The 24656-nt window shown below is 40.0% G+C and overlaps 1 protein-coding gene and 1 pseudogene across 1 annotated transcript in view; both read right to left on the bottom strand.

Moving 5' to 3' along the window:
* Positions 1 to 8468, bottom strand: part of MBD3L1 (methyl-CpG binding domain protein 3 like 1) — a 34975-nt gene extending 26507 nt beyond the window's left edge. The window contains 1 exon segment of the mRNA XM_036847359.1: positions 8412 to 8468. The gene's annotated coding sequence lies outside the window, so the exon portion shown is untranslated.
* Positions 7948 to 23293, bottom strand: LOC118891824 (annotated as a pseudogene).
* Positions 23294 to 24656: the final 1363 nt, after the last annotated feature.

Below are 24656 nucleotides of genomic sequence, written 5' to 3' on the forward strand. Positions count from 1 at the left end.
GAGCCTGTGCTCCGCAACGGGAGGGGCCGCGATGGTGAGAGGCCCGCGCACCGCGATGAAGAGTGGCCCCTGCTTGCCACAACTGGAGAATGCCCTCGCACAGAAACAAAGACCCAACACAGCCATAAAAAACAAAACAAAAACAACAACAACAACAAAAACCCATAAAACCGTATATATAAAAACACAATCACACAAAAAAAAAATGGTGCTGGGAAAACTGAACAGCTACATATAAAATAATGAAATTAGAACACTCTTTAACACCACACACAAAAATAAACTCTAAATGGATTAAAGACCTAAACATAATACCAGATACTATAAAACTCTTAGGCAGAACACAGGCAGAATACTCTCAGACATAAATCACAGCCATATCTTTTTCTATCCGTCTCCCAGAGTAATGGACATAAAAACAAAAACAAACAAATGGGACCTAATTAAACTCAAAATCTTTTGCACAACAAAGGAAACCATAAACAAAACGAAAAGACAACCCACAGAATGGGAGAAAATATTTGCAAACAATGTGACTGACAAAGGATTAGTCTCCAAAATTTACAAACAGCTCATGCAGCTCAATATCATAAAAACAAACAACCCAATCAAAAAAATGCACAGAAGACCTAAAGAGACATTTCTCCGAGGAAGACATACAGATGGCCAAGAGGCACATGAAAATATGCTCAACATCACTAATTACTAGAGAAATGCAAATCAAAACTATAATGAGATATCACCTCACACCAGTCAGAATGGTCATCATCAAAAAATCTACAAACAACAAATGCTGGAGAGGGTGTGGAGAAAAGGAAACCCTCCTACACTGTTGGTGGGAATGTAAATTGGTACAGCCACTGTGGAGAACAGTATGGAGGTTCCTTAGAAAACTAAAAATAGAGCTACCCTATGACACAGCAATCCCACTCCTGGGCATATATCTGGAGAAAAACATGGTTCGAAAGGATACATGCACCACAGTGTTCATTGTAGCACTGTTTACAATAGCCAAGACATGGAAGCAACCTAAATGTCCAGCAACAGATGAATGGATAAAGAAGATGCAGTATATATATACAATGGAATATTACTCAGCCGCTAAAAAGAATGAAATAATGCCATTTGCAGCAACATGGATGGACCTGGAGATTATCATACTAAGTGAATTAAGTCAGACAGAGAAGGACAAATATCATATGATGTTGCTTATGTGCAGAATCAAAAAAAAATGATACAAATGAACTTATTTACAAAACAGAAACAGACTCACAGACTTAGAGAACAAACATCGTTACTGGGGAAGAAGGGTAGAGGGAGGGATAGATTGGGAGTTTGGGATTGACAAGTACACATTGCTATATTTAAAATAGATAACAAGGGCCTACTGTATAGCACAGGGAACTCTGCTCAATACCCTGTAATAACCTAAATGGGAAAAGAATTTGAAAAGGAATAGATAGATGTATATGTATAACTGAATCACTTTGCTGTACACCCGAAACTAACACAACATTGTTAATCAACTATACTCCAATATAAAATAAAAAAAAATTTTAAAGGAGCTGTAGATTGCAGAGCGTTCAGTGAAATCCACAATGGGTTGATGGTGAATTTTTCCCATGATTATGAAATACATAATGGTGTCAGCAGCACTTTCTTCCAAAAGAACATAAAATCTCCATTCTCCAATCAGGTAGAAATGTTTTCTGACCATGTACTCTAGAAGCTGCCCAGACCATTTCTGTAATTTCCAAGCTCCCCTGTGAAGTAAAGGGCATGACAGCTCAACGTCTGAGCATAAGAATGAACCCCTCAGCTGATGATACCACACACTCCAAATAGCCTATGAAAAGGTTTATTCCTTCATAATTGAGGTCTCTGAGGAGAGTAAGTCAGGCCTCTCGAGCCAGCTTGAAATAGCTTAAGAGAGCAAGGAAAGGTGCATGGACTTGGTTTTATACTGAGGTTAGGGGGAGTTCACATACAAGGACCTGAGCATGAGTGGATTCAATCTCTTGCTGCCCCCAAAGGAGGGAGCACTAAGACTTTCTTCCTGCCTTGGACACATGTGGGTCAGAAGGGGAAGGAGGGATGGGGCTCTAAAGCTGTCCAAAGTCAATTGTCAAAAATCTGAGTCAGAGACTTCCACTTCCTGGTCTGGCATTTAATAGCTTAGAAGCCATCATCCTCGAATTCACAAGAAAAAAGCAAAAAACCTTGAAATTAACTGCTCTTCATTGACCCATCAGAGCATTTGGGTCAGGGCGACCCAGTGTCTCCAAAACTGGGAAAGAGAAAATAAACATAGCATTTTGAAATATGCCCCAAATATTCTGTTCTTAACATGGCCTGTACTTAAGAAAATCTGTTTTGGCAGAACTCTAGGACCACCTTCTTTAAATAGAAGGTTTAAATACACATCATGGGAATACCTGAAGGAATAGAAAGACAGAAAGGAACAAAAGAAACCAGAGAAATAACAATTACTGGGCTTCCCTGATGGCACAGTGGTTAAGAATCCACCTGCCAATGCAGGGGACAAGGGTTCGGGCCCTGGCCCAGGAAGATCTCACATGCTGCGGAGCAACTAAGCCCGTGCACCGCAACTACTGAGCCTGCGCTCTAGAGCCCGCATGCCACAGCTACTGAGCCCACGTGCCACAACTACTGAAGCCTGCGTGCCTAGAGCCCGTGCTCTGCAATAAGAGAAGCCACTGCAATGAGAAGCCCGCGCACCTCAATGAAGAGTAGCCCCTGCTCACTGCAACCAGAGAAAGCCCACGTGCAGCAATGAAGACCCAACACAGCCAAAAATAAAAATTAATTAAAAAAAAACAATTACTGAGATATTCATAAATTAATTTTTAAAAACTATACATCCAGGAAGCTCAGAGAACACTAAACGTGATAAACAACAAAAATGCACACCCAAGTATCTCATATTCGAACTAGAGCAAAACCAAAGACAAAGAGAAAATACTGAAAGAAGCCAGGGGGGAAAAGCTTTCCTTATAGAAAAACAAAGATTATAATTAAATGTAACTTCTCAAAACTATTCAAGCAACAAGAGAATTGAAGTGAATTAAAGTTTTTAAAGTACTTCCAATGATTCAAAGAAATGGAAAGATATCCCATGCTCTTGGACTGGAAGAATTAATATTATTAAAATGACCATACTACCCAAAGCAACCTACAGATTTAATGTGATCCCTATCAAATTACCCATGACATTTTTCACAGAACTAGAACAAATAATCCTAAAATTTATATGGAACCATAAAAGACCCAGAATTACCAAAGCAATCCTGAGGAAAAATAACAAAGCAGGAGGCATAACCCTCCCAGACTTCAGTCAATACTACAAAGCTACAGTGATCAAAACAGCATGGTACTGGAACAAAAACAGATATATGGATCAATGGAACAGAATAGAGAGCCCAGAAATAAACTCACACACCTATGGACAATTAATCTTCGACAAAGAAGGCAAGAATATACAATGGAAAAAAGACAGTCTCTTCAGCAAATGGTGTTGGGAAAGTTGGACAGCCGCATGTAAATCAATGAAGTTAGAACACACCCTCCTACCATACACAAAAATAAACTCAAAATGACTTAAAGATTTAAATACAAGACATGACACCATAAAACTCCTAGGAGAGAACACAGGCAAAACATTCTCTGACATAAATCGTACCAACATTTTCTTAGGTCAGTCTCCCAAAGCAATAGAAATAAAAGCAAAAATAAACAAATGGGACCTAATCAAACTTACAAGCTTTTGTACGGCAAAGGAAACCATAAACAAAGTGAAAAGCCAACCTACAGACTGGGAAAAAATATCTGCAAATGATGCGACCAATAAGGGCTTCATTTCCAAAATATACAAACAGCTCATACAACTCAATATCAAAAAACAAACAACCCAATTGAAAAATGGGCAGAAGATCTAAATAGACATTTCTCCAAAGAAGACAAACAGATGGCCAAGAGGCACATGAAACGATGTTCAACATCCCTATTTATTAGAGAAATGCAAATCAAAACTACAGTGAGGTACCCCTCACACCAGTCAGAATGGCCATCATTAAAAAGTCTACAAATAACAAATGCTGGAGGGTGTGGAGAAAAGGGAACCCTCCTACACTGTTGGTGGGAATGTAAACTGGTGCAACCACTATGGAAAACAGTATGGAGGTTCCTCAAAAAAATAAAAATAGAGTTGCCATATGATCCAGCAATCCCACTCCTGAGCATATATCCAGAAAAAACTATAATTCGAAAAGTTACATACACCCCTATGTTCACAGCAGCACTATTCACAATAGCCAAGACATGGAAACAACCTAAATGTCCATCCACAGATGAATGGATCAAGAAGATGTGGTGTATATATATACAATGGAATACTACTCAGCCATAAAAAATGAAATAAGGCCATTTGCAGCAACATGGGTGGACCTAGAGATTATCATACTAAGTGAAGTTAAGTCAGAAAGAGAAAGACAAATACCACACGATATCACTTATATATGGAATCTAATATACGACACAAATGAACCTATCTACAAAACAGAAACAGACTCACAGACGTAGAGAACAGACTTGTGGTTGTGGGGGGAAGGGATGGATTGGAAGTTTGGGATTTGCAGATGCAAACTACTATATCAATATAGAGAATGGATAAACAACAAGGTCGTACTCTATAGCACCGGGGACTATATTCAGTATCCTGTGATAAACCATAATGGAAAAGAATATGAAAAAGAATATATATATATATATAAACTGAGTCACTTTGCTGTACAGCAGAAATAAACACAACATTGTAAATCAACTATACTTCAATAAAATTTTTTTTAATTTAAAATTTATTTAATTTTTACTTTTCTACAGAGGAAAGCATTCTAAGATTTACTCCTTTAAACACTAACTTATAAAAGTTTAAACCATAAAAAATGAGAAGTTTCAAATCTAAGTAAAATAACAAGAGGCAGAGTTTCTCTTTATTTCTCACTCTAGGAGGTTATCTCAGGAATAAGTAACATTTTATAATGCATAAGGGATCTGGTCCTAATTCATTAAATGTATTAGGATTTTCAATGATTTGTATAGTAGTTTACCTCTTATCAATTAAAATAGGGATTCATTTGCCTCACCAATACTATAGAACTTAAATTTTCAAAGTCCTCTTGGGATATGCACAAACCCAAATGACTTAAAAATGTAAAATCCACCTGAGACTCAAATCTCTTATCTTGAGGACCTTTTGCCTAAAATGAACAAATATTCTATTTGGTTCCAGAATTTCTTGCCTTCCTCCCCTTGTATCTCTCAATCAATTTACATTTTCAAAACCCAGAATGAAAGATTTTATATACTCACACAGGAAATAATATCACAACTGCTAAGATAAACTAGAATTAAGAGCTGCAAAGTTCAATATATAAATGTATACAAAGAAAGAAATGCAAATACATGAATCAGGTGAGACAGACAGCCTGCTTCCCCACAGTTCAGAAGAAAACCCACATTCCCAAGCTTGAGGGCCAGACTCCCCTGTGGGGATACAACCCCTGGAGTTGGTCAGTTTCTGGTTGGTGATGGAGGATAGGGACACCTGAGCAGCCAAAGGAATGATATCTGGTGGCTTCACATACCATCCTATCCCGTGAGCATATAAGCCTTCCTTCCCAAGGCTTCCATTCTCACAAGTGGGGAAACTCCTGGACAGACTGAATTTAAGGTTGTGACTCAAACAAGCTCCCAAATTCATAAGCCCTTTGTTTAGAAAACAGAACTCCTGACCTTCACAGACTTTCTCAACGTACTCAAATTACTCTGAGCGCACCTACGCTGCGAATGCAAAGCTCAAGCCTATGTCTAGAAACAGGCCCAAGTAAACCAGTTACAACCTCAGAAAGGGGATTACCCCCATCCCCCCACCCACTATCACATGTGCATCCCCATTTCCAGGGCTCCGTAGCTTCTCTCAGTATAAAGGCTCCTTCCACGGTGGACGTGAGCAGGTAGGACACCTGCAGGAGGAGACTCCCCAAAGAGAACCAGCTGGCCCTTCAAGAACTTCCCTTTGCATCCTCAAAGATTGGAGACGCTGACAGGCTCTGCTTCCCCCTGGAGGTGCTGGACCACCATTTATACTCTAAATATACAAACCCAGTGTTGGAACAATCCAGCAAAAGCACTCAAACCCAGTGTTTATGTGTAAAGAATAGAAGAAAATCGTAAGGCATTTCTCTAGTTCAAGAAGAAAGTGCACAAATATCCACTATTTTCAGAAAATAAATGTCAGTTAATTATTATTTCCATGCAAGAAATTGCTTGGAAAACAATCATAATTGAATGCACTTCTAAATCTTGGAAGCATAAGCCCTGATACTGCATTTGAAATCACCCAAAAGAACAGATCTCAGAATGCTACTACATCCATTCGTGGAAAGAAAAAAGGAAACAAAAATTTTAACAAATGGAATGTAATAATAGAATCTTTTATTTTTTTCTGAAATTCACCTGTTTCTTGACTCTTTGGAAATACTATATACTCTCTTTCAAGATCTATTGATTAAACATATTTACACTTATTGAAAAACAGATAATTAAAATAGCGACTGAACTTGCAAACTCAGGGAGGAGTAATGCCATGAAAAGGACAGATCACCTAGGAATGTCTCCAAAGTAGATCCTTCACCCAAACGACTCAAACGAGATGTCTGTTGCCCAGGAAATATTCTGGGAGAAGAGGCACAGGATTTCATGCAACCTAGTTCCAGGTAATTATTCTTCACCTTCTTCTCATGTAAAAATCCACAGACAAATATGAATTTTAAAAAATATCCTATCCAGGGCCCTGAGAAAAATTAATAAAGTTAAAATATTGAGTCTGAAATGCACCATGGTGGACAAAGAGTTGATAATGATGCTGTGACCAGAGAGGGAAAGTTGGCTTTGGGAATTCAGGAGGGATCTGGAAATTTAGGGACATATTGCCAGCCCTAGGAAGAGTAGGCTAGGGGGTTAGGGTCGTGGATTTGAGCTCCTGCTCCCCAAACATTTGGAAAACTCAGGAGAAAACTGATCCCCTCTAGAAAGAAAGGAGGGACTGAGGACTCCACAGACCACAGCTCCTCCCACATATGAACCCAAAAGACAAGAGTCAGGATTATCCACTGCTGACACACCCCATCTCATCATACAATTAAGGGCAGATGAGAGACTGTAGGTACAGAGCTGCTGAGAGAAGCCCCGGGCTGAAGTTGTCAGGCGCAGTAACTGGACAGAACGTCCAGGGTCCCAGCTGCCAGCCCAGCCCCCGCACTGTGCACGGAGGCAACTGAGGTCCAAGCGGTCCCCGCAATGGACTCAGGTCCGCAGATTCCAGAGTTGACCACGGGGAGGCCACAGGCAGTCGCTCCTCCGCATCCTGGACACAAGGCCCCGCACACTCACCCTACCTTCCTATATCGCATTTCATTTTTTACATTTCATCAAAGCCCTTATTTCCATCTTATAAACCAAAGCTTTACCATTTGTTAACCATCTCTCTTGTTCCCACAAAATTATAAGCACCATGACTGCAAGAACTTGTTTGTCTCACTCCGCTATAACCAAATCCTACAGTGCCTTGTTTATTTGTGCTAAATGGGGTACACTGACTCTTAAGTGCATGGCAATGAGGGATGTTGAATCATTAGCTTCAAGAGTATAGTGTCTGCGCAAGAAAGGCTTGACTGGAACAGCGGTCTTGTCTTTCTCCCTTGCTACATTTGTGTTTATCTAAACTTATTCAACTCAGTGGAATCATAAGGGAGTTACTGAAAATATTACATAGCATACTAAGGAGTTAATTTATATATTTTAACTGACACACTTTATGGTAAAAAGTGTCTAATACAACAGTTTTTAGTAATACGTAGGAAAGGCAAAAGCTGTTCCAAAGGACCAGGAGCTGGCCTACATTCAGGGCAAGGCCTACTCTTATCCTTTAAAGAGAAAATGTCACATACGTCCTTCATTAAAGGTAGTCAGTGACTATAATGGGCCAAGACATTTATAAGGGGATTTTATAAACATATATCTAACAATGATAAAAGATAAAGTTTCAAATCATAACAGTGACCAATATTTCCCTCTTCTTACTAATATGACTGACTGGGGCTTCTCATGAATTAAATTTAATTCCATCAAATTGTTTTGGCCTTTGAGAAAACAAAGTTTACAATTACCAATGATAGGAGAAAGATTAGCCCTCACAGCATTCAATACACAAAAAATTCTTGATGCCTTCAATAGCAATCAAATCGTATAACATAAGCCAAAATCCTGAACACAACGTCTTAGACTGCTCTGCCATCCTGACTTCCTCAAAATCCTATAAAAGTCCAAAGTACCTTTTATGATACACTTCATGGTCACGTGTACCTTGCGGTCATTCTTATTATCAGAATTCATTACCCTCCTCTCTTTGACTACAGGTGTAATCATGCAGGTCACTGGCAAGTGGGCACTGAAAAAACATAATTTAAGTTTGGGGTATTAATTATGAGTGAGAAATTAGTTTCATGTCAAAAACTGTAGGTATTAAAAAATAAAATATGCCTGAGGAAAAATTACCTGAACTTTTATGGAAATGATAACAATGACTCATAATTTATAAAGATGAAATGAAGAAAACCACAAAGTTTATTTGAAAATCCACAATTATAATGGGACTTTTTAATATATCCTCTTAGGAAATAAAAAACACAGTATTTCTTATCATGTGACAGCTTAGAAAAGAGTTAATAATATATTTCAATGAAAGAAATACAGAAGGTTTCTTTTGACAAAAAATTGCGCACACATATTTGAAAACATTTAGACATACATTCAGCTACAAGGAATAGGAGACACCCACGGTCCTGCTGACATGAGGAAGGTGCTTATTCTCACATGGAAGGACCAGGTGAAGGCAGCCAGTGTACAATCAGCAGAGAAACAAACTCCCGACTGACTCAGTCAGTCGTTCTTTACTGACTGCACCTTAGTAAATGCAAACATTCTCACTAGCACTGCTAAAAGCATAATGCGTTTCCTGTGCAAATTAGACCTTATATGGATATAAGTAGAGAAGAGGGGAATCAGATAATACTTCCAAGCATGAAAGTCTGAATTAGTTTCCTGATAGACACAAAAGAACTTACCAAAAAATCCAAACTTTAATGGATCTTTGATGTGGATCTTGGAAAGACATCAGTGGAAACCCACAGCTCTACAAAAATGGAAATCAAACAGTTGGTGGTGGTTTTGAGGATACTCTTGATTAGAAGATCAACAATCCAGAAAATAGGCTGGAAGATGGTATCCTTGAAGTTCCTATATGTATCAGTCTCTCTCCCTGTATGGTGGCTCCAAACTCTGACTAATGCCATGTTCGTTTCTGCCTTCCAAATCCTATGCAAGTGAGGCTATTGGTGAATTCTAACATGGAGCCATAAGGGGGATGAATTCTGTAAACTCTAGTTCCTAACATTATCCACAGGGAGGATATCTCCAATTTTACATTTTTGGGGGCCTTTCATATCTCTCTGCTTAAATCAAACTCTATTCACCAAATACCAGTCAGAATAAAGGACAAAAAGCAAAGGCCCAAATATGAAAATAATAACTCACATGAAACTATATTCTTTCATAAACTTGACACACACAAAAATTTTTTTCCAACTGTTTATTCATATGGAAAGTGGAAAAAGGCTCAGATACCCGTCACCCCTAAAGAGGAGCTTTGTCAGTAACAAAGGTGGAATATATATACTGGACTAGGGATATCTAGAAACCACCACAAAGCCAGTAGGAAAATCCAAACTATCATTTTTCAGTGGTCCTTTAACACAGAACAAATAAAACATTATTTAAAAATTAACCTAATTGCTTATTAGAAACACACTTTAATTCATGCAAGGATCCAACAGGTTCAAAACTGAGAGAAAATATTAACTAATTTAAGAAAAAATGACTACCTATTACTCATAGGTACTACTGTTGAAAACAACTTGCAGAATTATCTCACTTCAATATTCATTTCTAAAAATTAACCGGTAGAAATCCACGGTCCAGTGATGCACTTCAAGGAAGAGGTTTGATAAACATAATATATTTACAACATTAATAACAAGTTTTTCATGCTGAAAGTTTTCTGGAACATTATACATAAATCAATTTCCATCAAACTTTGTCATGTTACTTACATTTTTTCTTCTTTTCTGTAGGAGCTTTCATATGTAATGTGGGCCCATGAAGACTTACCATGCTGTTTAACTTCTTTTGTTTTTTGGTTTTTTTGGCCACGCCACGCAGCATGTGGGATCTTAGTTCCCCAACCAGGGATCGAACCTGCAGCCCCTGCATTGGAAGCATGGAGTCTTAACCAATGGACTGCCAGGGAAGTCCCTTACCATGCTGTTTACATTCAGGAAGATTATCCAGTGAGTCTTTTTGTGCCTTCTGAAGGAATTAAGATGACTGTAGGCTTTCCCACATTCTTCACATTTATATGGTTCTCTCCACTGTGCAGTCTCACATGTCTTAGACAGTTTGAGTGACAAATGAAGGCTTTTCCACATTCACTATATTTATAGGGTTTCTCTCCAGTGTGAGTTTTTTCATGTGTGTAAAAGGAATGGTAATAACTAAAGGCTTTACCACAATGTTTACATTCATAGGGTTTCTCTCCAGTATGAGTTTTTTCATGTGTTTGTAAGGAATAGTAATAACTGAAGGCTTTACCACATTGTTGACATTCATAGGGTTTCTCTCCAGTATGAGTTTTTTCATGTTTGCGCAGATAACTGGGACACACGAATGCTTTACTACATTGCTTACATTCATAGGGTTTCTCTCCAGTGTGCATTTCCACATGCCTTCGATAGTTTGTGTGACAAATGAAGGCTTTCCCACATTCCTTACATTCATAAGGTTTCTCTCCACTGTGAGTTCTTTCATGTTTTCGAAGAGAACTGGGACAACTGAATGCTTTACTACATATTTTACATTCATACGGTTTTTCTCCAGTGTGATTTCTTACATGTACTTGGAAACCTCTTTGAGAACTGAAAGCTTTACCACATTGTTTACATTCATAGGGTTTTTCTCCTGTGTGAGTCCTTTCATGTGTTTGAAAGGAATTGTAATATCTGTAAGTTTTCCCACATTCCTTACATTCATAGCGTCTCTCTCCAGTATGAGTCCTTCTGTGTATTTTCAAGGAACTATAATAACTGAAGGCTTTACCACAGTGTTTACATTCATAGGGTTTCTCTCCAGTATGAGTTCTTTCATGTATTTGTAAGAATCTGTAATCTCTGTAAGCTTTACCACAATGTTTACAATCATAGTGTTTCTCTTCAGTGTGAGTTCTTTCATGTTTTCGAAGGTAACTGAGAAAGCTGAATGCTTTACTACATTTTTTACATTCATAGGGTTTTTCTCCAGTATGATTTCTTTCATGTAACTGGAAGTCTACGTGAGAACGGAAAGCTTTACCACATTGCTTACATTCATAGGGTTTCACCTCAGTATGAGTTCTTTCATGTTTCCAAAGAGAACCAGGACAAATGAAAACGTTACTACATTTTTTACATTCAAACGGTTTCTCTTCTGTGTGAGTCCTTAAATGTGTTTGAAAATTTTGATGATATCTATAGGCTTTTCCACATTGTATACATTGATAGGATTTTTCTCCAGTGTGGGTTCTTTCATGTATTTGAAAATTTTGATGATATCTATAGGCTTTTCCACATTGTATACATTGATAGGATTTTTCTCCAGTGTGGGTTCTTTCATGTATTTGAAAATTTTGATGATATCTATAGGCTTTTCCACATTGTATACATTGATAGGATTTTTCTCCAGTGTGGGTTCTTTCATGTATTTGAAGGGAATTTGAAGAAATAAAGGTTTTGCCACATTCCTTACATTTATGAGGAGAATTTCCAGTGTGCGTTACCTTGTGTCTTTGAAAACTTCTGAGCCACATGAAGGTTTTCCCACATTCCACACATTTATAGGTTTTCTTTCCATTGTGATTTCCTTCATGTTTTTCAAAATACTGGAGATAATGGAAGACTTCCCCATGTTCCTTACATTTATATGGCTTCTCCCCATATTTCTGATATTCATATGGTTTATGTCCAGTGTGACATCTCATGTGTCTCTTAAGGGATGAATGACGCATGAAGACTTTTCCACATGCACTGCATTCATGTGGTTTCACTCCAGCAGTTTTCTTGTTCAGACTGAGATTTGAAATAAAGCTGAAGTTTTCTCCACATTGACTACCCTCTTTATTTTCAAAGAGTCTTCCTACCACATGATTTCTGTAAAATACGAGAAGCATGTTATCAATGATTTCTTTATTAATGATTTTATATTTATTAGAATACTTGAACTACATTTTTATGATTTATCTCCAAAGTGTAGATTTCCTGCCTTGCCTAAATTATCTGGAATTGAATATACTGAATACCCTGCAACGGGACTTCACCCTTGCTATCATCAAAACAGTGATATCCATACATAGGGTTTATGAATACTGTTTCCAAGTGAACTATTTTGCAAACACTGAAAATCTATGTCATATATAAGAGGGTATTTTGGTGAAAATCTTCTAAGAATAAATACATTTGAAGTCAGGCTTATTTCTTTTGTTTGCTTGTTTTTAAAATTTCATATTATACCAGGACTCTGACATGAGAGAGTACTTTCTATTGTGAGAGAGACTCACCTTGGTTTTCTCCTCTGATTTTTGTACTGATCTTCAACGTCATGATCTTCCCATTTCTTCCCTAAAATGCAAACCCAGAAAAATGACTCCAAAATATTAGGAATTATATAAAAATTATTAGATTCTAGTTGTATAATGAGCTGTGACCATGCCTAGCTTATTTATCAATGTGCTCCCTTTCCACATTCTACATGAACAATGTTCATGGGCAAGAAAACTTGTTCTCTGACAAAGTAAAGGAAAGTTGTCATCCTTACCTACTGAGGCCAGGTTCCTCAAGGTTTCCCGCATCACATCTCTATAGAGTTTCTTCTGTGAAAAATTCAGTAAAGCCCATTCCTCGAGGGTGAAGTTCACAGCCACATCCTCAAAAATCACTGAGTCCTAAAACATACCAAATATGTGTATGGTAGGATGAGTAAGACTGACAGCATTGGACACCTATACTCCATTTATAGGCAGGTTACGTATGATTCTGCTATTTCCAAACCTTTATTCTATGACTTGATCATCAGAAACTCTCTGTCCACACTTACTTCCTCATAAATTTAACAGCATCATGAACACATGGCTATTACACACTTTTATAGTGATCATATTACATATTACTGCTCTCTAATGGAAGGGTCCAGAGTATGTTGGGAAATGACACAATGCTATATAAATGAAACAAATGTTATCATTTTAAGACCATTCATTCCTTGTGAGAAAACCTTTCATCTCCTTCTTTATTACCTACTGTTTACAGCACTCCATGAAGCAGAAGGTCAGATCTACATGAGGTTTCAATGAATAAAAACATGGTAAAGAAATAGAGGGTTTCTCTTCTATTTTCATCACCAAACATGAGATTCCAGGAGGCCTGTGGAAAGCAAACGTTTAACAAAGCCTAGCTGGCCATATAGTTCTAGGTACTCCAGGCCATTAGAAGTAATCAGATGCAGGTGGTTGAATGCAAATATTCTGTGGAGAATATTACTTTTAACTTATATAATATTCACCACAGATGCAATTCTTCCTCTCTCTCTGTTCTGTTTGATGGGCTAGAAAGTAATTTGGATCTTAGAGCTCAGACATGAGGAAGAAGACATGACAACTTAGATTACAAAATCCGTACACTCATGTGCCTCAGAGCAGCTTCTAGCCAACTCTTGGCAAACATAGACATAGACACTCAATCAAGAATATGCAAGAGGGGCACTTCCCTGGTGGCGCAGTGACTAAGAATCCGCCTACCAATGCAGGGGACACAGGTTTGAGCCCTCGTCCGGGAAGATCCCACATGCCACGGAGCAACTAAGCCCGTGCGCCACAACTACTGAGCCTGCACTCTACAGCCCGCGAGCCACAACTACTGAGCCCGCGCGCCTAGAGACCCTGCTCTGCAACAAAAGAAGCCACCACAATGAGAAGCCCACACACCACAATGAAGAGTAGCTCCTGCTTGCCGCAACTAGAGAAAGCCTATGTGCAGCAATGAAGACCCAACGCAGCCAAAAATAAATAAATAAATTTATTTTTTAAAAAAAGAATATGCAAGAGGGCCTTCCCTGGTGGCACAGTGGTTAAGAATCCGCCTGCCAATGCAGGGGACATGGGTTCAAGCCCTGGTCCAGGAAGATCCCACATGCCACAGAGCAACTAAGCCCGTACGCCACAACTACCGAGCCTGAGCTCTAGAGCCCGCGTGCTACACTTACTGAAGCTTGCACGCCTAGAGCCCGTGCTCCATAACAAGAGACGCCACCACAATGAGAAGCCCACGCACCATAGCGAAGAGCGGCCCCCGCTCACCACAACTAGAGAAAGCCCACACGCAGCAACAAAGATCCAATGCAGCCAAAAATAAATAAATAAAAATAATTTTTTAAAATAATAAATAAATAACCTATTTTAAAAATATAAAGTACAAAAAGAGAAGTAATAAAAATTAGAAATCAACAATATGAGAAATCAATAGAGAAAAATCAGTAAAACCAAAAGCTGCTTCCTTTAAAAGATTAATAAAATTGACATACATCTATACAAGCTGAGAAAAAAGATACTAATATCAAGAATGAAAGGAGAGGAAATCTGACAAAATTCAAAATCCATTTATGACAGCAAACTAGAAATAGCGGGAAATTTCCTCATCCTGAGAAAGATCATCTACAAGAAACCTGCAGTTAACATGATACCTCCTGGTGAGAAATAAGATGCTTTCCTGGTAAGATCAGGAAGAAGGCAATGATGTTCATTCTCACCAGTACTGATCAAAACTATACTGAAACTGTATTGATCAAAACAAAGAAGGAGAAAGGTATACAGAATGGGAAGTAAAAAATACTTGTGTCTTTGTTGCACACGACATGATCATCTAAGGAGAAAATCTCAAAAAATCAACAATAATAAAGAAGCCCCATGAACTAACACATGAGTAGATTAAGGTTTAAGGATAAATGGTTAATACAATAAAATCAATATTTTCTTATAGATCCAAACAAATATAATCAACTGATCTTTGACAAATGATCAAATGCAATTCAATGGAGAAAACATAGTATATTCAACAAATAGTGCCAGGAAAACTCAACATGCATATACAAAAAACCCCCACAACTCTACATATGGATCTTATACCTTTCACAAAAATTAACTCAAAATGGATCACAGATCTAATGTAAAATGCAAAATTACTAGAAGATAACATAGGGGAAAATGTAGGCAACCTTGGATTTGGTGATGAATTTTTAGATAAAACACCAAAAGCAAGATCAATGAGAGAAAAAAAAATAGTAAGTTTGACCTCATTAAATGAAAACCTGCTCTGTGAAAGACAGCATTAAGAGACTGAATACATAAGCCACAGTCTGGGAGAAAAATCTTTGCAAAACATTTATCTGGGGACTTCCCTGGTGATCTAGTGGTTAAGAAAACGCCCGCCAATGCAGGGGACACAGGTTTGATCCCTGGTCCCGGAAGACCCCACATGCCGCGGGGCAACTAAGCCCGTGGGCCACAACTACTGAGCCTGCGTGTTCTGGGGCCCGCGTGCTGCAACTACTGAAGCCCGTGCGCCTAGAGCCAGTGCTCCACAAGAGAAGCCACTCCAATGAGAAGGCCACGCAGCAGAGGGAAGAATAGCCCCCCTCTCGCCGCAACTAGAGAAAGCCCGTGCGCAGCAACTAAGATCCAGCACAGCCAAAAGAAAAAGAAAAAGAGAGTTAGCATGGAAAAAAAAAAAAAACCATTTATCTGATAAAGGACTAGTATCCAAAATGTCCAAAAAACTCTTAAAACTCAACAATTAGAAGACAGGCAAATGATGTGAACACACACCTCACCAAAGAAGGTATACGGATTGTAAATAAGCATAAGAAAAGATGCTCAACATCATATGTCATTAGGAATTCCAAATAAAAGGAGGAGATATTACTAGACACCGCAATGGTTGAAATTCAAAACACTGAGAACCATGACCAAATGATGAAGAAGATGTGGGACAACAGGAACCCGCATTCATTGCCGGTGGGAATGGAAAACGATATGCCTACTCTGGAAGATGGGAGATTTCTTAAAAAACTAATCCTATTCTTGCCAGACAAGCTAGCAATCGGGCTTCTTCGTATTTCCCCAAAAAGAGTTGAAAAATTATGCTCATAAAAAAAACTTGGGGGACTTCCCTGGCGGTCCAGTGGTTAAGACTCAGTGCTTCCATTGCAGGGGGCATGGGGTTCAATCCCTGGTGGGGGAACTAAGATCCTGCATGCCAGATGGGAAGCCAAAAAACAAAACAAAACAAAACAAACAAAAAACCCAAAAGAACTCTCAAAAAAAAAAAAAAAAAAACCACAGAAACAAAAAAAAACTTGCACGTGAATTTTTATAAGAGCTTTATTCATGATTGTCAGGACTTACAGGTAAAAAGATATCCCCCAATTGCAAATGGAAAATTAATCATGGGAACATCCATACGATAAAATATATCAACAAGTAATAAAAGGAAATGAGGTATCAAGCGAAAAAGATGTGGATAAATGTTAAAAATCATATTGCTAAGTGAAAGCAACCAATATGACGAGTCCACACACTGTATGATTCCAGGCACAGTTCTGGAAAAGACAAAACTGAGAAAGTGAAAGATTTTTGGTTGCCAGAGATTTGGGAGTGAGAAGGAATGAATGAGTAGGTGGAACATGAGGGAATTTTAGGGCAGTGAAAGTATTCTACAGGACACAGGAATCATGGACACATGTAACTGTCCGTGGATACATTGCCAAAGCCTGAAGACAGTATAACAAAATATAAAAAATAAGGCAAACTATGTGGAGGTAGAAGGATTATGTGGGAACTCTCTGTACTTTCTGATCAAGTTTTCTGTAAACCTAAAATTGTTTGCTGTAAAAAAAAGTAAAGTCTTATAGAAAAAAAAAAAAAAGATAAAGAGAGCTGCATTAATATTCATCCCTGATGACTGATGACTGAAAAAGGCCATCTTCAGCCAACTGATTTGAAGTTATTTCAATGAGCCATTTTGGCGCTCTTAATGAGGCCTGGAGCCTGAGACCTGGAAAAGAGAGGGTAAAACTACACTGAATGCCGTGTTCCACAGCCCAGCACTGTATATTCTGAAAAGTGAAATGAGTGCCTTGGTTACTATCAGTAGTGCCTGGGACTCTGACGCGGATAAGAGTGTTCTGGCGAGGCCCTGTGTTGTGGCCTCAGTATACATACAGACAAGTGTTATCTTGATTTCTATTGTGGGTATCTGTTAGGCAAGAGATTTCCAGAATTCTTTGACCACAAAGGGGCAACTCTTAGACAATCATTCAGAGGTCTGCAAACACATGCTGACGAAGGCAACTTCTGATCAGGGCTAAGACGACAGCCTGATGTTTGGTCAGTTGTGGACCCTTGAGTCCCATCCTTCATCAGGCTGTCCTAAATGAGGGATGAAAAGCAGCAACTGCCTGAGATGGATCATGTATGATTGCGGTGATGTTGTCTCTAATGTCTAAAACTCTCATTGCTTTTCACTCGGGGAATCCTAAGGAGCTCACAGGGAGCCTAGGGGCCTGGGAAAGGGGTGACCTCCTTGAGCACCTGGCACCTGGCAAGGAACTGAGGAGAAGGGAGGCCACCCCTCCTGCAGGCAGGTTATGGCAGGGGGCCCAGGTTTAGCTGTATCTTGTCTCAAGGGTGTCTCTGTAGCTGAGCTCTTGGGGTGCTGTTTACAGGTCCCAAATCATAATGGGAATCTGGATGAGGGGTCACATGCTCAGGGCTATCTATTTTTAGCACAGCTCTGTCAGAAGGGATAATTGCAGGGACTTCCCTGGTGGCACAGTGGTTAAGAATCTGCCTGCCAATGCAGGGGACACAGGTTCGAGCGCTGGTCCGGGAAGATCCCATATGCCATGGACCAACTAAGCCCATGCGCCACAACTACTGAGCCTGCGCTCGAGAGCCCGCGAGCCACAACTACCGAAGCCCGCGTGTCTAGAGCCTGTGCTCTGCAACAAAGAGAAGCCACCGCAATGAGAAGCCCGTACACTGCAACAAAGAGTAGCCCTGCTCACCGCAACTAGAGAAAGCCCGTGCAGCAAGGAAGACCCAATGCAGCCAATAAATAAATTAATTAATTAATTAATTTAAAAAAAAAAAGGAAGAGACAACTGCAGCTCGAATGCCATACACTTTGGGGCCTAGGGCAGGCTCTTGCATTAGAAGCCTATGAACAACTTATTTCTACCATGTCAGGGAGGGAGCAGGCCCCAGATTACCAAATAATTTTTAGGAATTTGAACAAGGTGCCAGTGTCTCACGTGCTATATATGGCAATAGACTCTGCGCTTTTTATGAGCTCTATTCTCAATATTTGAATATCCTGAATATCCTCAGAAGAGGATGCCATTGATGTAATGTCATACCTGTGCTTCTGGAGGAAGGTGGCTACAGTTCAGACCCTGCCTTCAGGGGCTGTGTGCAGTGGCAATGGTGTTGAGGTTCCCTGAGGGTAACCAGGTAAAAGAATATCATGTCCTTTTAGAAGTGAAGGCAACTGCAGTAGAGAGACTGTTAAAATAGACACTGAACAGAACAGACTTAGCCCAATCTGTGAGAGCAGAATGTTTACCAGATACTGAATGAATGGAGTCAAAAATTTCCACAATGTTGGGGACTGGGAATAGGGGTTTTTTGGTGTGATCATGGCCTCAAGGTTGCCATTATCCACCCTGAGGTGCCATTTGTTCTTTTCAGTTTGAAGAACATGCCAAATAAAGCTGTTAAAAGGAGAAGAGAGGGGATAATGACTTCTTCAGTAAACAGGTGTTGTACATTGGTTTGCAATCCTTCAAGAACCTGTTTAATTTACCTTGGGCCACAGTAAGTAATTTAACTGGGGTAAGGTCTTAGGGTCCCATTTTTCATAATGTAATTTGAAAGTGTCAAAGACTAAATTAAAATTTAATTTATAACTCATTGGTTCAGACCTTCCCCGCTGGGTGTGGGATATTTTAAAACAATCATGGGGAATTCAGGTAAGACCACAGTTCTCATAGTTAAGGTGAAACATACCTATTTGTATTCTACATGATAGTTATTAACTTCTCTAAGACTATCATAGGTATCTGACTTAAATTTAAGGCATCCCACGTATAACTATAATTTGAGCCATAGTATTGATTATTTGCATGAAGGTTTGAGAATTACCGTAGTATAGCAGATGGCAAAATTACTTCACCAACTATGTTGACCCCAAAGCCAAGTAGTGCCCTTTCATCTCTTTTGTTGTGTAAATTCTTTCAGTATATTTTGGATTTCCAATTGAGTCAAATTGTGGACCTTTGTTTCAGAATTTTTTTCTTTTGTCCTCTCTCTCTTGTCCTTCCCTGTTTTGTTTTTTTAGTCCCTGGATATGCTTCAGGAGAGGGGTGTCCTCTGTACCCTGCTATTTATAAATTGTTTCCTCCATAGAGCCTCAAATCAGTGCCATCAGGGTGACAGGCTGCCACCAAGACAAGTGGTTGTTTTACAAAGTATAAGGAACCTGGGCTCAAGTCAGGTTTGAACTAATCCCTTGGCTCTTCCACAGGGTTCCCATGCTGTTGTCCTCTATAACCTGGAAGGACAGGACATTTGTTTCAACAGAGGCAGCAGCAGCAGCAGTAGAGGCACTTAAGTGTCCTAAGGAGCTCTCTTGAATTAAGAGTGTGGACTCAAGCCTGCCATCTAATACAGCCTTTCCCCCCTCTTCTCTATTTTTATATAACTGCTCTTTTGGGACTGACCACTCACTGGACCTACCTCTTGCACAGGATATAATCCCCCTCTTCAACCCGTGCCCCATACGTTGTGTCCAACACAGCCTCTGTCACGGCTTCACTATAATACAGATAAATCCCAACAAAGAAATCCTGGAGGGGATCAGGATGTTCCGGAGTGAATCTACTTTAGACCTTCTTCTCTTACGGATTTTTGCTAACCTTCGCATGAATTATTATTTAAAATAAACTGAGTAATTTATGTAAACCATATTTTTCTATTTAATAGCCTTTATTTTTAATTAACTTACTTTTGCTTTAAAATTTTTATTTTTAAATTTATTTAACTTTTACTTTTCTACAGAGGAAACCATTCTAAGATTTACTCCTTTGAACATTAATGCTTATAAAATTTAAACCATAAAAAATGAAGTTCCAAATCTCTTTCTAACTAAAATAAGAAGAGGCATCATACTTCCTCCTTGTATCTCACTCTAGGGGGTTATCTCAAGAATAAGCAACATTTTATAATACACTCAGGATTTGGTCCTAATCTATTAAATGTTTTAGGATTTTCAATGGTTTTATGGGACTTCCCTGGTGGTCCACTGGTTAAGACCCCACACTTCCAATGCAGGAGACACAGGTTCGATCCCTGGTCAGGCAACTAAGATCCCACATGCCATGCAGCAAGGCCAAAAAAAAAGGGTGGGGGGGGGGTTAAGTAAGTTTTGAGTAGTTTTTCTCGTATCAATTAAAATAGGAACTCATTGCCTTACTAATATCACAGTATTTAAATTTTCAAAGCTCTCTAGGGTCACATATACTCAAATGACCTACAAAATGTAAAATCCACCTGAAAACTCAAATACACCCATCTCTTATCTTGAGGGTCTCTTGCCTAAAAGGAACAAATATTCTGCTTGGTTCCAGAATTTCTTGCCTTCCTCCCATTGTTTCTTTCAATCAATTTACATCTTCAAAGTCCAAGAATGAGAAATCTTACACACTCACACAGGAAATAATATCACAAACTACCAAGGGAAACAGAATTAAGAGTTGCAATATCCAAGATGTAAACGCATACAAGGAAAGAAACGCAAATATTCGAATCAGGTGAGAGAAGCAGCCTGCTTCCCCATACTTCAGAAGCAGCCTTGCTTCCCAAGTTTGAGGTCCAGGCTCCCCTTGTTGGGACACAACCCCTAGAGTGGGTCAGTCCCTGGTGATGGAGGGTAGGGACACCTGAGCAGTGTCAGGAACAAACTCTGGGAGCTCTGCACACTCTCTTCTCAAGACATAATGGAAATACTCCCTCTCTCAGGCTTCTGTTCTCACAAGTGAGGAACTCTTCGCCAGAAAGTATTTCAGATTGTGACCCAAATGAACTCTCCAATTCATAAACACTCTGTCCAGAAGACAGATCTCCTGACTTCACAGACTTCCTCTATGTACACAAATTACTCCCAGTGCATTTACACTACGGATGCAAAGCTCAAGCCTACGTCTAGAAACAGGCCCTAGGAGAAGACAATTACAATCTCAGAAACAGCATCACTCCCTAGACCCCGACAAACGCCTCCTGCCATGTGCATGTACATCCCCAGCTTTTCAGGTCTCTGTAGCTTCTCTCAGCATAAAGGCTTCTTCCACAGTAGGTGTGAGCAGATAGGACACCCACAGGCGAGGCTCCCTAGAAGAACCAACTAGGCCTTCAAGTACTTCCCTTTGCATGGGGTGGGGAGGGGGTTAGCTTAGCTAAGAAACACTGATTTCAGGTCTCTGCTTCCCAGCTAGTTGCTCTGGACCAGCATCGATACTTTAAACACAGAAACCCAGTATTTGAACAATCCGGTAAAATCACTTAAACCCAGTGTTTATGTATAAAGGATGAAAGAAAATTGTAAGGCATTTTTCTAATTCAACAACAAAAACCCCCCACAAACATCCATTCATTTCAGAAAATAAATGTCAGTTGATTATTATTTCCATGGGAAGAAATTGCATGGAAAACAATCATAATTGAACACACTACTAGATGTTGGAAGCGTAAGCCCTGATATTGCATTTGAAATCACCCAAAAGAAAAAACCAGATCTCAGGGACTTCCCTGGTGGCGAAGTGGATAAGACTCCGAGCTCCCAATGCAGGGGGCCCAGGTTGGATCCCTGGTCGGGGAACTAGATCCCACATGCATGCCACAACTAAGAGTTCACAGGCCACAACTAAGGAGCCCACCTGCCACAACTAAGACCCGGTGCAACCAAATAAATAAATATTTTTTAAAAAAAGAAAACACCAGATCTCAGAATGTTACTACACTCTGTCATGGGAAGAAAAAAATGAAAGTGGAATAATGGAATACTTTATTTTTTCTGAAATCTACCTCTTTCTTGCCTCTTTGGAAATATTTTATACACTCTTCCAATCTATTGATTAAGTACACTTTATATTTATTTGGAAAATGGAAACTTAAAAAAAAAGTGAATAAAGTCACAAACTCAGGGAGGTGCAGTGCTGAAGTGGAACTGTGATAAAAGGACAGATCACCCAGGAGTCTCCAAAGAGGACTCTCTACCCAAAGGACTCAAATAGGATGTCTGTGCCCAGGATAGGTCCTGGGGAGGAAAGGCATAAGGCTTTTATAAAACGTAGTTCCAGGTGGTTAATCTCTGATTTCCTCTCATAGAAAATATCCACAGGCAAAAAAACCAAATCTTTAAAAAGAGCCATCCATGGCTCAGTGGAGAAATGATAAACAATTAAAATACTGCGTAGTTTAAAACGCACCACGGAGGATAAGAGGTAATAATGATGGTATGAACTGGAGGGAGATCTGGATATTTAGGCATTTATTGCCAGCCCTAGGAAAACCAATCTGGGGGGACAGGGTCATGCTCCTCAAACTTAGAAAAGTGAGGGGGAAACGGTCTCCTGGGGAGACAGGAGAGACCCCACAGACCACAGTTCCTCCCACGCACGAACCCCGGAGACCGAGTCACGACCGTCCCAATGACCTTCGCCGTGATCAGCGCACAATCTAGAGGAGAAACGGCCGCCTGCCGAGCCCCCAAGCTGCGCCGCGCCACCTGCGTACTCAGGTCCCCGAGCCCCGCAACTCACCATGTTTCAGTTTCTCGGGTTCCGGGTCGTCCACCTCAAGATTCCCGAGCAGCAAGTGCAGGTCACAGCAACAGAAGATGCGGCAGAGCCATCTGTACTCACGGGTACCGAGAGGCAATCTAACCGCGAGAACACCTTGGCTCCAGCTCGCAGTCCACGCCACCCACGCCGTCAGCGGAGCTTCGCCCACACGTACGTAACCGGCGACTCCCCTGATTGGACAGTTCGCAAGGCCCCGCCCACACGTGCCTGAGTGACAGCAGGCCGGCGGTCGGGTCTTTGAACAGAGCTATATTGACAGTGGGTGGGTGCTTTCCTCTCTAGAGACGCCGCTGCACTGACCCAAATGGCCGTGAACCCTCGCGGAACTGTGACACTGCTTCATAAATACGGTCACTTAAAAGTGGCCTCACCATACGTAATAATGAGTGTGACTCCACTTTGATCTTTGACCATTTCCTGTGGGCGACTTCCGTCCATCCCTCCCCACCCGGACTCATTCGGTGCTTTATAAAGCCCGCCGGCCTCAGGGGCACTTGGCTCTGGTGGGAGGATGAACCCCGCAGTCCTAGACAAGTCCTGAAGCCTCAGACACTAGCGTGTGTGAAACACTGAGAAAGAGAAACCACCGGAAAACCTTTTCAATGAAATTCCTTTAATACTCATTTTTTGAAAGATCAAAGGAGGCAAAACTGAAAGAACACTGCTGGGTAAAAACCAACAGATGGTGAAGGTATGAAGGATAAAGAATATCAATAGACTTTCACCACTGCCCACAGGCCATTTATGAATCTTCATGATGATTCCAAGGATGTTTATATTATTACTAAATCTTACCACAAAACGTCTTGTACGTTTTTCCTCGAATATATCTGATGATAAAAATTTTAAGAAGTAATTAAGGTTGGAAAAGAACATACCTTGTGTATATTTGTTTGTCCTATAATGTAGCAATTCATGGTTTGGGCAGCAAAAACTGGTAACAAGCCAGTGTGTATTTAGAAAGGATGTTTTACATAAATTCATTATCATATGTACTTTCAAAAGACAAAGGTTATTGATATGAAAAGATCTGGAGGATTTATCAATAGAACAAATAAGCGAAGTATATTACAATATATATACCATGTTACCTTTTCTATAACCTGCTGAGACAGGTAGACCTCTGACCACCACCCAAGGTTTGGTTGAGTAGTGGAGACTACCACACACCTACCAGAAATATATGAAAGGGTTAATTACTTGATAACTGAGGGCTCTGGGGAGAGCGGGGCAGGCCTCTCAAGCAGGTGGGAAATGCCTTCAGAGAGCAAGGAAAGGAGCCTGGCCTGGGTTTTTTATTGAGGTTAAGAGGTGAGCTAGGATGGGAATTCACACACACAGTGGGGGCTTTCTGGTGAATCTCTTGCCAGCACCGACACAGCAAGTTGTCACTTTTTTTTTATCACTTTGTACAGATGTGGGGCACAAGGGGAAGAAGGAGGGATAGACCATAAAGTTGTCAGCTG

The sequence above is a fragment of the Balaenoptera musculus genome, chromosome 3, assembly GCF_009873245.2.
Source record: "Balaenoptera musculus isolate JJ_BM4_2016_0621 chromosome 3, mBalMus1.pri.v3, whole genome shotgun sequence".
Taxonomy (NCBI): Eukaryota; Metazoa; Chordata; class Mammalia; order Artiodactyla; family Balaenopteridae; genus Balaenoptera; species Balaenoptera musculus.